General features: G+C 37.7%; 1 pseudogene across 1 annotated transcript in view; it reads left to right on the forward strand.

The window, feature by feature from the left end:
- The window catches only part of LOC110061059 (uncharacterized), a 100,666-nt pseudogene extending 86,381 nt beyond the window's left edge, over positions 1 to 14,285 (forward strand). The window contains exons 2-6 of the transcript XR_016209675.1: positions 9,370 to 9,398; positions 12,160 to 12,211; positions 12,543 to 12,681; positions 13,205 to 13,552; positions 13,776 to 14,285. The product of XR_016209675.1 is annotated as an uncharacterized LOC110061059 (transcript). The remainder of the gene's footprint in view (positions 1 to 9,369; positions 9,399 to 12,159; positions 12,212 to 12,542; positions 12,682 to 13,204; positions 13,553 to 13,775) is intronic.
- The last annotated feature ends 332 nt before the right edge of the window (positions 14,286 to 14,617 follow it).

Below are 14,617 nucleotides of genomic sequence, written 5' to 3' on the forward strand. Positions count from 1 at the left end.
CCTACCAGTTGCTAAGATATCAAAATTGTCCCATTTAATATTATGACCCGTGGAAGTAACGTGATCCGCAATGGCTGAGGTGTGACCGCTTTTAGCAAGGGCCTTAAAATGTTCAGTTTTTCTATCGTGTAGTCGACACTTTATTTTTCCTATATAAAAATCATCACAGTCCCAGCAGCTTGCCTTGTAAACCACCTTAGACATCTGAGAACGGCTGAATCTGTCCTTGTAAGGGAAAAAAGATTTGATTCGGCGGGTGTTTCGGAAAATTATTTTAACATTAAAACAACCATAAAACTTATGGATACAAGATTTAAGTTGCTGGGTAATTACTTTACTTTGGAACCCTAAAAATGGTAAAACAATGAAGATTTCTCTCTTGGGAACTGTAGTGATAGGGTCTTTAGGTTTGTTTTGATGGCTATTCACTACATCGTTCATGTTGTACGTGATGATACCACGGGGATAACCATTGCGTGATAATAGCTTCCTGAGATCATCCAAGGCAGACTGTAATGATGAAGACGATGAACAGATGCGAAGACAACGATAAGTAAGGGTGCGGATGAGGTTTATCTTGTACTTGCGAGGTGTGAAGGAGTCCCATTTCGAGTAAAGGCCAGTGAAAGTTTTCTTACGGTAAATGGATGTTGAGAATGAATTGTTATGGCGTTTGACGAGAACATCAAGGAATGGAAGTTCGTGATCCTGTTCAAATTCAATGGTAAATTTGATGTTGACATGTCGGTCGTTGAGATAAGAGAGAAATTTAACAGCAGCGTCCTTATTGTCAAATAAGGTGAAGGTGTCGTCAACGTATCTGAACCATTTGGTAGGACGAGCACTGTTATTCATCACCCACTTCTCCTCAAAATGACACATAAAAATATTGGCCAAGACAGGACCCAAAGGGGAGCCCATGGCAACACCATCATGTCTAAGGTGGTTTACAAGGCAAGCTGCTGGGACTGTGATGATTTTTATATAGGAAAAACAAAGCGTCGACTACACGATAGAAAAACTGAACATTTTAAGGCCCTTGCTAAAAGCGGTCACACCTCAGCCATTGCGGATCACGTTACTTCCACGGGTCATAATATTAAATGGGACAATTTTGATATCTTAGCAACTGGTAGGTCAGATATACATTGTAAAATTAAGGAAATATTGTTAATTCGTGATTTAAAGCCAGCCTTGAATGAAAACGTTGGCAGTGAAAAACTTTTTCTTTACTAGCATTTTGTATTGTTATTATAATTTTTTTTTTTTCTACTCATCTGTTTGTTATTAACTATTAGTCTTGTTACATATTATTAGATACCAGTCTTTTTCTTTCTCTTCGCGTTTAAATTTCGATTGTAATCTAGTTAACGGTCACTTCTGAAGATGTATGTTGTACATACGAAATGTCAAGGAAATTAACTTTGTTTAACATGCGTTTTGGTTCCATGTTTATCACCGCGGTTTGTGTTTTGTATTTTCTAGGGCTTAACTTTGTTAAGCGAACGAGGCGCAGTGCTGTCCTGCTGATATTAACATTATGACTCTACCTTGGATACTCCTGGTTCCCAGGAGTTCCTCCTTGACTGGAGTGAGGTACCCATCAGTTTACCTTGGTGTTCATGGTATTGTGGGCCTTCATATAGTCCTCGAAAATCAGATCGCAACCTATCCATTAAGTAACCCGTATAGCAAACGTTTCTCTATTAACGTGCGAACGAGTAAAGATCTGGTTGCGCGAAACTAGCAGCGAAAGCAAAAGAAGTCGGGTGTCGGAGGTAGCTTTGTCGATATTTTTTCCTTTTGACCCAGTTTTGACGTGGCCATAATGCTGAGTGTTCGAACAAGAGCGCTTGCTACGCAAGCCACCTAACCACCAAGCACTGCGCTCCCTGTTTCAGGCTCTATACCGAAGAAGTGCAACAGCGCCCGCTGATAGCGCATAGAAACAAGGCAGGGAATACATTTTGTTTCAGTTATTGAATTTCAAATGGCTTACATCAATAAGAATTGCATCAGGCAAAGGCCTTTGCATTCACATATAGGCTCTCAGATTTCTTTGATTTTCTCTTTATACTGAATTATAAATAGGTAATCTTTCAAATTCCACGTAATGCCACGGAAACTGAAATCCGAATGATGTCTTTAAGACCTGCTCTCTACTGCTGGCTTTAGGAATTCCTAGTTCAAATACTGATACAACACACAGTTACAACCATGAAAACAAAATGATTCTAACGACATCTAGAGAACTGCGTGAGAATGTACAATTCAGATAAACATTTCTTTTTTTTTTTGAGGACTGTGTGTTTACCAAGAACTTCTCTGACACTTCCCTCCATGTTTACTGGACTGGTGCCCTTAGAATCTACCAGAGCATTGATTGTTGCAAACGCTGGTATTTCACCTTCAACGGTGCTGAATGTGCAGATGCCCTACCTATTGATGGTATTGTCTTCTTAGGGGGCGTTAGATCCCAAAATCCCCACTGGGTCCGTCATATTGAGGGACACTGTAACAACATCCACAAAGGCAAGGTGCGCGTTGGATTCTGGGTTGGGGATTGCACTAATGGCAGTAAGGTTTATGGAGGAGGTGCCGATGCCTACTCAGGATTTATATCAGTGTCCCGGATTTTTGTTGAAGACGCTTTCGATACAAAACAGTTTCAGTGTTTAAATGCTTATTGTGGAATAAAATGTTCGATTGGCACTTGTTAAAACTTTTCATTTTTCCAAGTAAATGCGTGAGTATGAGCAGATTGGCTGTCTTACTACAGCTTTGTGATTATAGCTGGTTCTAATTTAACAACGTACACAAATATCTTTTGTAACGGATGAGAGACTCTACGCCTTGTCACATTACTTATTGAACAGTTTTTGGACGTCTTTTTTTTTTTTGTTTTTTTTTTGTTTCAAGTTTTGTCGCTTATCAGATTTAAATGTTGTCTAACTTGTAACTTTGCACGACTGTTGTTAAATAAAAGCAGATAAAAGGCAGAATGAGTTACACTGAAAAAGGGAACCCAATTGTATTATATTATACAATATTCAATCGCTCGTTTAACGGCAAGCACAGCAATAAATGATTAAACAGACACGTTAACCGCGTTTCTTACCATTGCAAGAGGCTGTCCTCCTTTAGTTATACAGTACAGTGCTGGTAGGCAGTGCACACGAGTTCCATGATTCTTGCCTAGATCTGAATAGGAAAAAAGGAATTTATTTTCCTACCAACTAGACCAAATTTAGTTTATCCTAGGTTAATTAGTCCAATAGACTTTTTAGGAAGAAGTGGAGTCATTTGGACCTGGAAAGGGCTAGTTCATTTAGGGAGTGACAGGTGCTCTAACCTTGAATAACACTCGTAATTATGTTTGGACAAATGAGAATCAGCAGTAGTTACAAGTCTATCCTGTGACCGATATCACAATAGCAAATTTACATTGAGCAATGGTCACGAGCTTTCACGGTGAAGTACTTAACCACGAATACACACCGATAGAACAAAAAGAAGGTAGGATGTGTTCCTCTCAGTCTACAGAACTCGACACACACTGCCAGTTCAGCCCACCTCCACCAAGTTAAGCTCACTTCCTACCCTTTCTCATTCTAAATGATTATAACTCATCTTGTTTTATTAGGCTCCCTTTTTCTTGTGACCTCACCTTTGCCTGAGCTTAATTGTCAATAGATTAGTTATCCATTTATCTTATTTCCATGAGCGGTTTTTGATAACAGCGGCCATGACACATCGCCCAACTTACCCTAACACTGACGTGGTTGGTCTATTACGATTTTTTTGTGATGTTCTCACTAAACGAAACTAAATATTTTGTTCATCAGATTGATATCAAAAAGAGTGAGAAATGTTTGGTGTGAAAAAAACGGAATTTTTATGCCCAAGCTGAGCGATAAAGATGGAGTACATATCTGATAAAAGCAAGCAAAGCAACGGAGAACTAGTGATAAAATTGGAACATTCAACCTGGTTTGACAATCAACCAAAAAGGGTGCTTAAAAAGGTCAATTTCGACTACTGAGCTGCATCTAACTACAAGCACCTTACTTCTGGGACTTAATTCATGCTCAGCCTAGTCCTTTTGGTATTGGTTGTACGCCAAGCGAATAGCACAAGCATGGTCCTGGGAACTGGTTGTGACGTCATACACACTTTTCGCCACGTCACGGGTTAGTGTGAAGAGGATGTTTGGGAATGCCAGATGACTTCAGCAGGATGCGTAGATTGTTAAGCGATCTTGAAATTAACCCCAAGGGATCTGATTTTACTCTGTAGTATGAAACAGTAGCAGTATTCTCCGAAATGCTACATGTACCGTCAAGAGAATAATACGGGCAATCATGCGTAGGTAAGTGAAACTTAAATCACTGTGAAATTTTTTAAACGAAAAAGATACGCAAGGACCTTGTTCATATCGTGCCATGACATTGTCTATTGCAGAGTATAATTTCTCGATTAATTTAGGTTTCAAAGCAGCACAAATTCAAAAAACCTTTGAACATCTGCTAATTGTGAAACACCGTTGTCCGCTTTGTCGGTTGGCTAATCAGCAACTGAGTCCTTAATATATAATACCAACGTAATTAAATAAAAGTAAGTCAGCTCTCGACAAAATAACATTTCCAAAATAACCAATAACAACAGTGTCAACGTGTGCCCAGAACAGTTCAGTATATTGAATATTGGATGCGCTATAAATTAGTTGTATATTGAGAGGCTGGAAAGAACTTGAAGATAGCTTTGTTTCTAACTTTTCGCAATCGATGAGTATCGTTTTTTAAACATGTGAATAAACCAATAACAGTACAGTAGCAGCGCTTAAACCAACCGATAAATCTGAGAACGCAATCAATATGATCAGACATTCACAGCAAGTTTAAGTTGGTAATTTTCGCCAACTGATGAACTGTTGTACTGAACTATAATACTAGTGCTGGCCAGAAAGCTAGCTAAAAGGATTGGTCTATTTACCATGACAATGTAGACACCGGAAGCCAGTCTTGTACCTCTACAGTACAACAACAACAACAATCGTTTACTTACACACGATTTAGTTTAAAGCAATAGGTTTGCTTGTGGGGTCGTGTTTACACTAAAAACAGAAATATGTCAGTACAATAATGATATGATAATTCTACAATTATACAATTCTAATAATTTAAAATTTTAATAAAATAATTCTATAATTCTAATAAAACTTAAAATCCGTCAACACGTTCAACTTGGGAAGGGATGCAGCATATCGAAAAAGGCCCTGAATAGCTCTTTGACACCACAAATCGGGAAAAGGACATGCATGTTCAACAGAAATGAATTCTACTCAGACTTTTACATCGCCGAGAGATAGTTTACATTATGTTCGTTAGAGATCGAGAATTAATGCAGATTGAATAGTATTCAGCCCAAGCCAAAATCAGGAAAAAAAATAGTAAAGCCGGGCGCATTTCAACTGAAACTGAATATTTGCATAACTCGGTATCTTGACTCCAGTGTGTATTTTAATGGCGTAGTGCTGCTGAATTGAAGAAAAAAAAAACAAAAACTAAGTACGAAACCAAAAATGCTAGGTAATATAAAGAGTAATATATATTAAGAACAGCAATAGATTTTTTCAGATCAGAATCTTTCTTTGTGATGATTCATTGAAACTTAATACTGTATTTGCATAATATGGTATCTTGTGTATTTAATGAAGCAGTGCTGCTTAATTAAAGAAAACATTTCTACTAAGAGGACGTACAAAATTATAATTGCGGGGCAATATAAAACCTGGTCAAGGGTAATAGATATTTTTAGAGTCCTAATGAAAAGTAATTTGTTTCGTGACAAAAAATACTTAATCAACAAATAAAGTAAACGGTTGCAAAAGTGGACTGCGTTTGGATCAAATCTGAGCCAAAAAATACAATCGTATTTGCTGACATATTTATTAATGCAAAGAGGGAAAACCTTTAGAAACCAATCAACCTCGTGATACTGAACAATCATTGTCAACCGAGCATTTTAGGTACTTTTTGGGGTGAGACCGAGCATTTTAGTAGGAAAAATGGAGCATTAAGGTGGAGCATTTTAGTGGGGAAATAAAAGCGTAATGTACAATAACAAAACCTAACTGCATGGTCATCGTTCAAGAAGTAGTGCGCGAAAAATTAGGGTCACGCGCGTCATACCATACGGGTTTGACGAGAGACTGAGGCGGGTTATTTCTAGTCAATTACGAAAGAAACTCCCTTGTAGTTTTAGCAAGTATCACAGTATATGCCTTTATGATTAAAAGCGTTTACGCGTTTCCCATCAACAGTCAGCTGTAAGCAACAGTGGCCATTATGATTAACAGGAGGTGTTTATAGTCTATTCTGTGAAACGAATCCAGTCAACCAGAACTCCAATATATTTACCATGAAATTAGAAACAATACAAATATCTGCTTAAGAACACTTGAACGCATGAAACAACTAATGGCTAATTAAGTCACTCGCACTCTACGTCCGAGAAAAAGACGGAAAAGTAGGCATATTTGTTAGTGCTACCGAGCCAAGTGAAAAAGAAGAACAATTACTTTTAACGTCAGCTACCCGCTTTGCGAAGTTTGTTTGCCATGAAGACCTTGGCCTTCTCGTAAAAAGTTTTTTACATTAATAGTTATGCTTCTGATAGTGTCCCCATCCTACGATACTTTTTCTCAGCATTCGATGATTTAGTCACTGTCCATGGAGCTCACTGTGAAATAATTTCTACTTAAACATTCCCGCCCAAACTCTGAGAATACTAAGAAACTTCACTTCCCTTCACTTCCCCGCTGTTTAAGCTCAATTAAATATGCATAAACACACTACAATTATTTGTCAAAGTCATCAGATACCGAAAGTCAGTAATTCTTAACCATGTGAAAAGAAAATTGCCAGCACAAACAACAAGCGAAGAAGACGAAGAAACAAACTTTTCGAATGATCAACATTGTAAAGATTCTTCACAGAAAACGTTTTACGTATACTGCATTTGCTAAATTTATTCGAAACTTGTTTTGTCGGGAATAGGCAAAACAACATAGTAGCGATAAGACAAAGTATCTCTGCTGTAAGCCAACACCGATGTTTTTTCTCTTCTTTATTCGAATTAATCTCATGTGCAGTTTAATCCCATATCAAGCTTTATATACTTCTTTTCACCTTGGAGATTATATAAAATTTTGCCATGGAAAGGTAAGTGACTGTAATTAAATAGGCCTTTATATTATTACGCTAGCTAGAGTGCCGTTTTGAAAGTTCGTCCAGCGTGGATACTGAGTTAACTTTCTAACGAGGCCTGGAAACTACTGATTCAGTTCGTCTAAACAGTTTTTCACCGCAAACCCGTTCAACATCGATTTGCCGACAGCTAAGCCGTATCGTCTTTATGTTTGCGCGGTTGGCCTCTTTTACGGCTATTTTACATACCGTAGTTACCAATTTTATTGTTTAATCACAAAACTAGAATCACAGAAGTGGCCAGCTCCGCTCTCGCTTAATGCAATTCGTATACGAAGATATCACTGAAAGAAATGGTTCAGACCTTCGCATAACAGAAATTGAACTGAGTGACAAAGTTTTAAAAACATAATTGAGCCTCATTATCATTTAGAAATCAACAAAGGATACCAAATTAAACCGTTTTCAAGGTAAAAACCGAGAGCGTGACATTAAGTGACGAGTCAGAATAACAGGGAGCTTATAAGCAAACCACGACGACGACGGCAACGTGAACGTCACAAAACAAAAGGTTTAATGAGCAAAACAATAGCTGTGCACGTGCGTTATAAATCGTTGTACATTTCTTCGTCGTCCTCTGCAAAACAACAAAGTGAAATGACCAAATTCTTTTTCGTATTTCCAGTTGGAATTGAACGCCGTCGTTGCATATTTAGCTTAAGCACGTTTTTAGAGCCATTGGCGCAGCCAACAGATCTAGACAATCGCGAATTTCGTTTGTAAACTATAAATTCAATTTTTACTAGTCGTCGTCATCGGCGTCGTTGTCGTCGTTGATTAAGCTCCCTAATGATGTGTCTGAACATACAGCGTGTAAAGAAAAAATGTGGTCACGCGCGAAGTATCTCTAGATCTGCTGTAGGCTGCCACGGAATTTCATCTCTGCTTCATTATTCGAAATAATCACAGTTTAGTCCAATATTTCAGCCTCACTTCTTTTTACTCAGTTCTATCACAGTTTGGGGGTTTGGCGCGATGAAATTTGACCATAGCAAGGGTAGTGATTGTAATTAAATGCGCCTTTATATTATTACGCAAGATAGAGTGCTGTATTGAAAGTCCGTTCGGCATGAATACTGAGATTCTAACAAAGCCTGAAACCTATTCAGTTAGTCTAAGTAGTTTTTCATTGTAAACTCGTTAAATATCGATCTGCCTACTATTAAGCCGTATCGTCTTTATCTTTGGGCGGTAGGCCTCTTTTTCTTAAGGCTATTTTACATATCGTGGTTATCAGTTTTATTGTTCAATCACAAAACTAGGATCAAAGAAGTGGCCAAACTCCGCTTCTGCGATATACAATTCGTATAAGAAGATATTAATGACAGAAATATCCTGATTTTCGCATAATGGCAATTGAACGGAGCGAGATATAAGAAATCAGCAAAGGATAGATAATTAAACCGTTTTTTTTTTTAAATAAAATCAGTGAGTTTAACATTCAGCGTCAATGTCAGAATCCTTGATGCGTCTGGTGTGGATACACTGACGCTTAATTTTTTTCGGGCTGCGGAAAAAAAGCGATTTATTTTTATTTTTATTATGACTTAAAAATGTTCATATTATGAGAGGTCCATCATTATATCAAATAAAAACATCTATTTCCTTAGAGGCTGTAGTGAGCAAGGAATTAGTGTCTTGTCAGAGGCACGTTTTTGCAATGTGGGTTAAATGTTATTTTTCATTTTGTAACCGGAGTAGAGTGGACAATACTTCCCTGCGATAAACTTAATCTATCACAAAATTATTCTTGTTTAATTCGCCTTGAAAAATTTGTTCCGACTCTCAAAGCTAAATTCGTCGTAGTCATTAGTCATGCAATGCGATGAATGGAAGAGGTCCTTTTATTGGACAAATAGTCAAGAATAAAAAACTGTTTAAGCGAATAGCATTCCTTGTAAGAATAAAACATCGAGGCTATTTTAAATGTAGCTTTTAATTCACTATTATCTCACAAACTTGTTTTATCGAGATTCATTTTACTCGTGTTCTAAACAGTAATAAGGCAAGAGTGACTTGGCTAACAGTGTAAGCTACTATTCTGATTTTCATTGCCTTTTTAAATCTAACGTTTCTCTCTGCTTTCTTATATTGACTGCAGATTTCAAGACCCGCAAGTTTACTAGAAAGGTGAGCGACTGTTTTACAAATGGCTTAAATACTCTCTCACTGTCAGAGACGCATTTTTTGTAGCCATAAATGTTCGACGGCAATAAAACTTTTATTTTGAAAATAGAAAGGTAATCACAGATAAAGCGCTGTTTGCTGAAGCAATTTTAGACACTCGTCTCGTGTAATATCGTGCGATACCACACTGTGGAACTTTTTTAATCGCCGGTTCTCCTCTTTTTCTGTTGATATAAGTAACTGACTGAATTTGAAATTGTTCGTTTCTTATTATTGAATTCACGTGCCATCACGTTTATTGCCATCACTAATAGAGAACAGATTTTGCGGGAAACTTTCACTTCACTCGGCTAATGTACTTAAAATTTATGTTCAAATTTCTTCATGCTGTAAATTGAATCGGCATTTATTAATGTCAGTGGTGGATTTATTTCAATCTTTTTCAGGAGAAAACGAGTCGCTCAACCAAAACATAAAAAATACCGAGTTTTCAAACTTATAATAAGGAAAATGTACAGATTAGGTTTATTTCAAGCTTTGTCGTTTTCACTCGTTGAAAAATTCGTCTAGTGTGGCTACATGGAGGTTGTAGATGTTTGATTATGACTTCAACATAGTTTTCGAGATTATTTTCCTTTACTGACTGCTAAAATTATTGTTTTTGGTTCATGATGATTTGAAAATATCGATAGCATTTAGTCATTATGTGCGGAAGAAAACTCATAGTTGACAAATGTCATCTGTTTTTATAACTCTGGATGTTGATTGTTCATTGAAGTTAAAAATTCGAGTGGCACATCGTTAATTCCTTGCTATGTTTACATAATGTTGCAAAACTCCGTTATGTTTTGTGTCGATAGAAAAACGCGCAAATTTTCTCAAATAAGAAAAGAGAATTATACATCAAAGTTATCAACTTACGTAGGTAACACGTCAGTATTTGTTAACTAACGAATGGAAGACACCATTTTATTGGACACTGATGGTCACATAAACAAACTGTTCAGGCCAATTATATTCCTCGTAGGAAAATTGATACTAAATATAGTTGTCATCTCATAATTATTCCCAAACTTGTTTTATCATATCGAGAATTATTTTAGTCGAGGCAAAACGACCTTAACACAAGCTGGAGCGACTCGGCTATCAGCGTAAGCTTAGTAGGTTGTATTTTTCTCAGCTTTTTCTTTGTATTTTAATATTAAGGCCCTTAGCATTCCTTTCTCCTCTTTCGCGTCAAGCAAACTCGATTGCAACTTTCGGCGAGAAACCCAAGCCTACAAATACGGTGTGTGATTTTACCCCAGTTAAAGAGTCAGTTAACGCCAGTTCACAGCACATTTTTCTTTCACATAGACTGCCTTGATAGAGCACATTTTTGACAAACTTGGAACGTCCAATGTTCTTTGATAAACTGTAAACTTTTCGGACAATTAATCACGTACATGTACGGAGTCTTTTCTATAACGCAGGGTGCTAATATTATCAGTGACAAATGACCAACCTTTCAAACGCCCTTTTTTGGCAAACATAATCGTCTGTGTTGACAAGCATCGTACTGACAAGAGTTATTTATGTAAGCCCTCAGAAGTAGAAGAAAGCAATTAGACATTAAGTGCGAGGATACCAAAGGTTTCAAAGGCAAAGTCAATTAGAAAAAGTATAACAATTTAAGCTATAAAAAATCAAAAAGCATGATTCATGATTTGGACGTGGACAGAATATGGATAAAAGATTAACTTAAGTAATTACAAAAAAATAGATAGCTACAAAACTACATTTCGTCTCCTTGCAATTACTGAATATTTATTAGTTTCAAATCACGAGAATATATATTGACAGCTATTTCAGTTTATGCTCCGCTTTGATATTATCGTATACGTTCATATTTTTAGTCTAATAAATCACGCATGAAGGATTTTATTTCACGATATTTTACGGCACACATTTGCTTACTGATGTGATTTTTCACCCTCGTAGGTCAGTATTCGACATCAATTCTACCTTTATTTCATCCAACTTGCATGTTCAGGGTCGAGCGAACAATATATAGAAATCCAGTGTTGTATGAAAAAGAAAAGAAGATATAAACCAGTCAGAGAAAATCAGCTCTCGAACAATTATAACCAGATCGTCAGTAGCCCTATTGTGCAAATTTACGACCGTTAAACTATCGAAGGCAAAACAGATACTTATATTACGATGGTTCGCTTTTTCTCGTCGACCATTTAGAACTAAAAGTTTCAGAGACGACTTTATTAAAACACGTCGAAACCTACACCATGGAAATTGTTAAGTTGGAAAAAAAATTCCCTGACTACGACTTACGCGAGCTTCGATTGGAAGCATGATATTACTGAATGCCAAAAAGGGATCCTAACTCCTTAAGAGATGCAAAACTGATAATTGCTCTTTTTTAAGACTTCAAAGACAAGGTACTTTTTCGATGAATCCCTAAGGGTGAGAAGTTATCGACATTACCGTTTTACAAAATACTTCGAGGTCATATTTTCAAAAACTCAGCACAATCCTGACTGTGGCATGAAACATGATATTTGTTTGCTGCAATGTAACAGGAAATTAAAATAGTTTATTCTTATTAGATGAAGACAAAACAAATGTCATCAACATTATCAGTGATGTAATGTACTATTGAAACAGCTCGACTCATGGTCAACAGTAAACTGGTCCGAACACGAACCAAAGTCAACACAAAGGCTAAAAACTCAACTGCACACGTAACTTACTTATCATTCCTTTACAGCGAGTTGTTCAACTGGTGCTTGAAACAGAAAAGCAATCCTTTAAGCTTACAAGTATATCGTCGTTTCCTCAGATCTTCTTGCTGTAATACCTTATGTAGCTATAATTTTCTCAATACATGAATCAATCTATTGCCATGCTGTGAAAAATTTAACCCCGACGCCTCAATTCAAAACATCGTTCGCTACAATCAATGAATTATCACTTGGATAGAAGCATTGATTCCAAACTACGAAAACAATGTTGAAATCAGTCCAAATCAAAGCAGAAATTACTCAACCTTCAAGTTTAATTGCGATTGACTTGTCCCTCGCCATCAGCATTACGTATGCTACCTTTGATACAATTTCTTTTAACTTCAGCTTTGTAAACGTTTTTCCATAGAAAGCTCGTGAAGAATTAAGAAATGGCCTTCAGTTCACACAAAGTCTCTGTGATGTCCTTGTTGTCGCTGTTTGCGATGTTTTTGTTGTTTTACTGTACCACAGCCAATAACAAAACCAATCAACCGTCGTACAAAATGGTAAGTTATTTTTGACGAAAGTGAAACAATATTTCCTTGCAATATTGATTTTGATTCAATGATACATTTCTTGCCGACATATGAAAAGTCTAAGATCCCCAGCAACAAATGCTTGACCTAGCGTATCCACATCGCATTGTGACATTCTTAGAAGCTTTCCGATAGAGAGCTATTGCAAAATTGATCTTAAGTACCGTAGCCAGAAAAAAACATACGACTGAGGCAATTTCCATGGTTAAATTTTCTTCCAAGGTATTTAGGGTGTTTATGTTTACTAAAAACGACAAAAACCCAAAAAATGTCCGGTGCAAGTGCCTTGGTTTGTTTGTTACTTGCTTCGGCCTTGATCTGCGTGATCAAATTGTTTTTGTTTGAAATTAAATCATTCTTCTTGACTGGAGCTGGGTTAGGGCACTTTGCAACAAGTACAGAATAAATAAGACACTGTAACGGGAGTAAATCGTGCATTTGCATCTATGATGTCAAGCCTCGATAAATAGCGTACTTTGTTCTTATTTCAAAGCAGCAACCTCCTGCTTTCTGTTATGGTGGTATCCCTGGTATGCACGGGAAGCCTGGGTCTCCTGGGGCACCAGGTCGTGATGGCCGTGATGGCCGTGACGGAGCCAAAGGTGACCGGGGCAGTCCGGGGAAGACTGGACCCCAGGGAACTCCAGGAACTCCTGGTATCAATGGACACAATGGCGCCAAAGGAGAAGCTGGAATCCAAGGTCCTCCCGGCCAAAAGGGGCAGCGTGGAGAGAGTGGAGCAAGTGGAATTCCTGGTACTCCTGGTCTGATGTCTTATAAGAACTGGAAAGAGTGCGCATGGAAAAACTTGAATGACGACAAAGATAACGGCCTGATCAAGGTGAATTTCTATTCCACAATTGCAATATTTGTAAGGACACAGTAAGATAGGTTAGCAACACGTCACTAGTAAATTAAAGCTTAAAACACCCTCAAGGCAGCGAAAGTTATGTTAAACTAGTCCCATGAAATCTACCAACCTACCCGGAATGAAATAGTTCTTTCTTCAAGTTAATTGCGTTTCTTTTTTCATTTCAATTACTTCCTTGTTGCTATTTTTACAGGACTGTGTTTTCACCAAAAACTTCTCGGATACAGCTCTCCATGTTTACTGGACTGGTGCCCTCAGAATCCCCAAGTGCACATCTTGCTGCAGACGCTGGTATTTCACTTTCAACGGTGCTGAGTGCTCATCTCCCCTGCCAATTGACGGTATTGTGTATATGTGGCAAGGCAACAGCCAAGATCTGCACCGTGTCCGAAATATTGAGGGGCACTTAACAACATCCACAAAGGGAAGGTGCGCGTGGGATTCTGGGTTGGTGACTGTGCTCATGGTGCTAAGGCTGACGCCAAGACAGGCTGGCAGTCAGTGTCCCGGATCTTTGTTGAAGAAGTTCCTAAACCTCAGGCTTAGATTTTCAGACAAAACGTCCATTCTTGCATGATCACTTAAGATGGGACGGTGATAAATTGCTGAATTATGTCAAACGAGTGGTTTCTGTGATTACTGGGTGTGTTGTAATTGTTTAAACTTGTTTTAGTAACTAAATAAAAGGAAGGAAGATGTGAAAGCCTTTGAACACTGTTGTTTCTGTTGTTTTTTTGTTCTACTTGCTAGTGTTGTGGTCGGGTGTCTTTTTAACTTTGAAAATATTATTTTCCAAGTTGTAGTGGGGAATCGATTTTACTCCTTCACTCCTTCACTGGGTCACTTTCTGTTAGACCTTTGGAACCCTTGGGGAGATGGGAGGGGGTGGGTGCTCGTCGGAAAATTTATATTTAACTCCTAAAGGAGACTAATATGGGTGCTGCTCGAACTTCATTAGACCCCTAAAAGATACCACTTAAAACGGAATAGGTTCGATTACTAGCCAATGTTCAAGGAAGGATCCCGCGCGCAATT

Source organism: Orbicella faveolata, unplaced genomic scaffold, assembly GCF_042242905.1.
Source record: "Orbicella faveolata isolate gen_17 unplaced genomic scaffold, um_ofav_v1 contig_3, whole genome shotgun sequence".
In the NCBI taxonomy this organism is placed as follows: Eukaryota; Metazoa; Cnidaria; class Anthozoa; order Scleractinia; family Merulinidae; genus Orbicella; species Orbicella faveolata.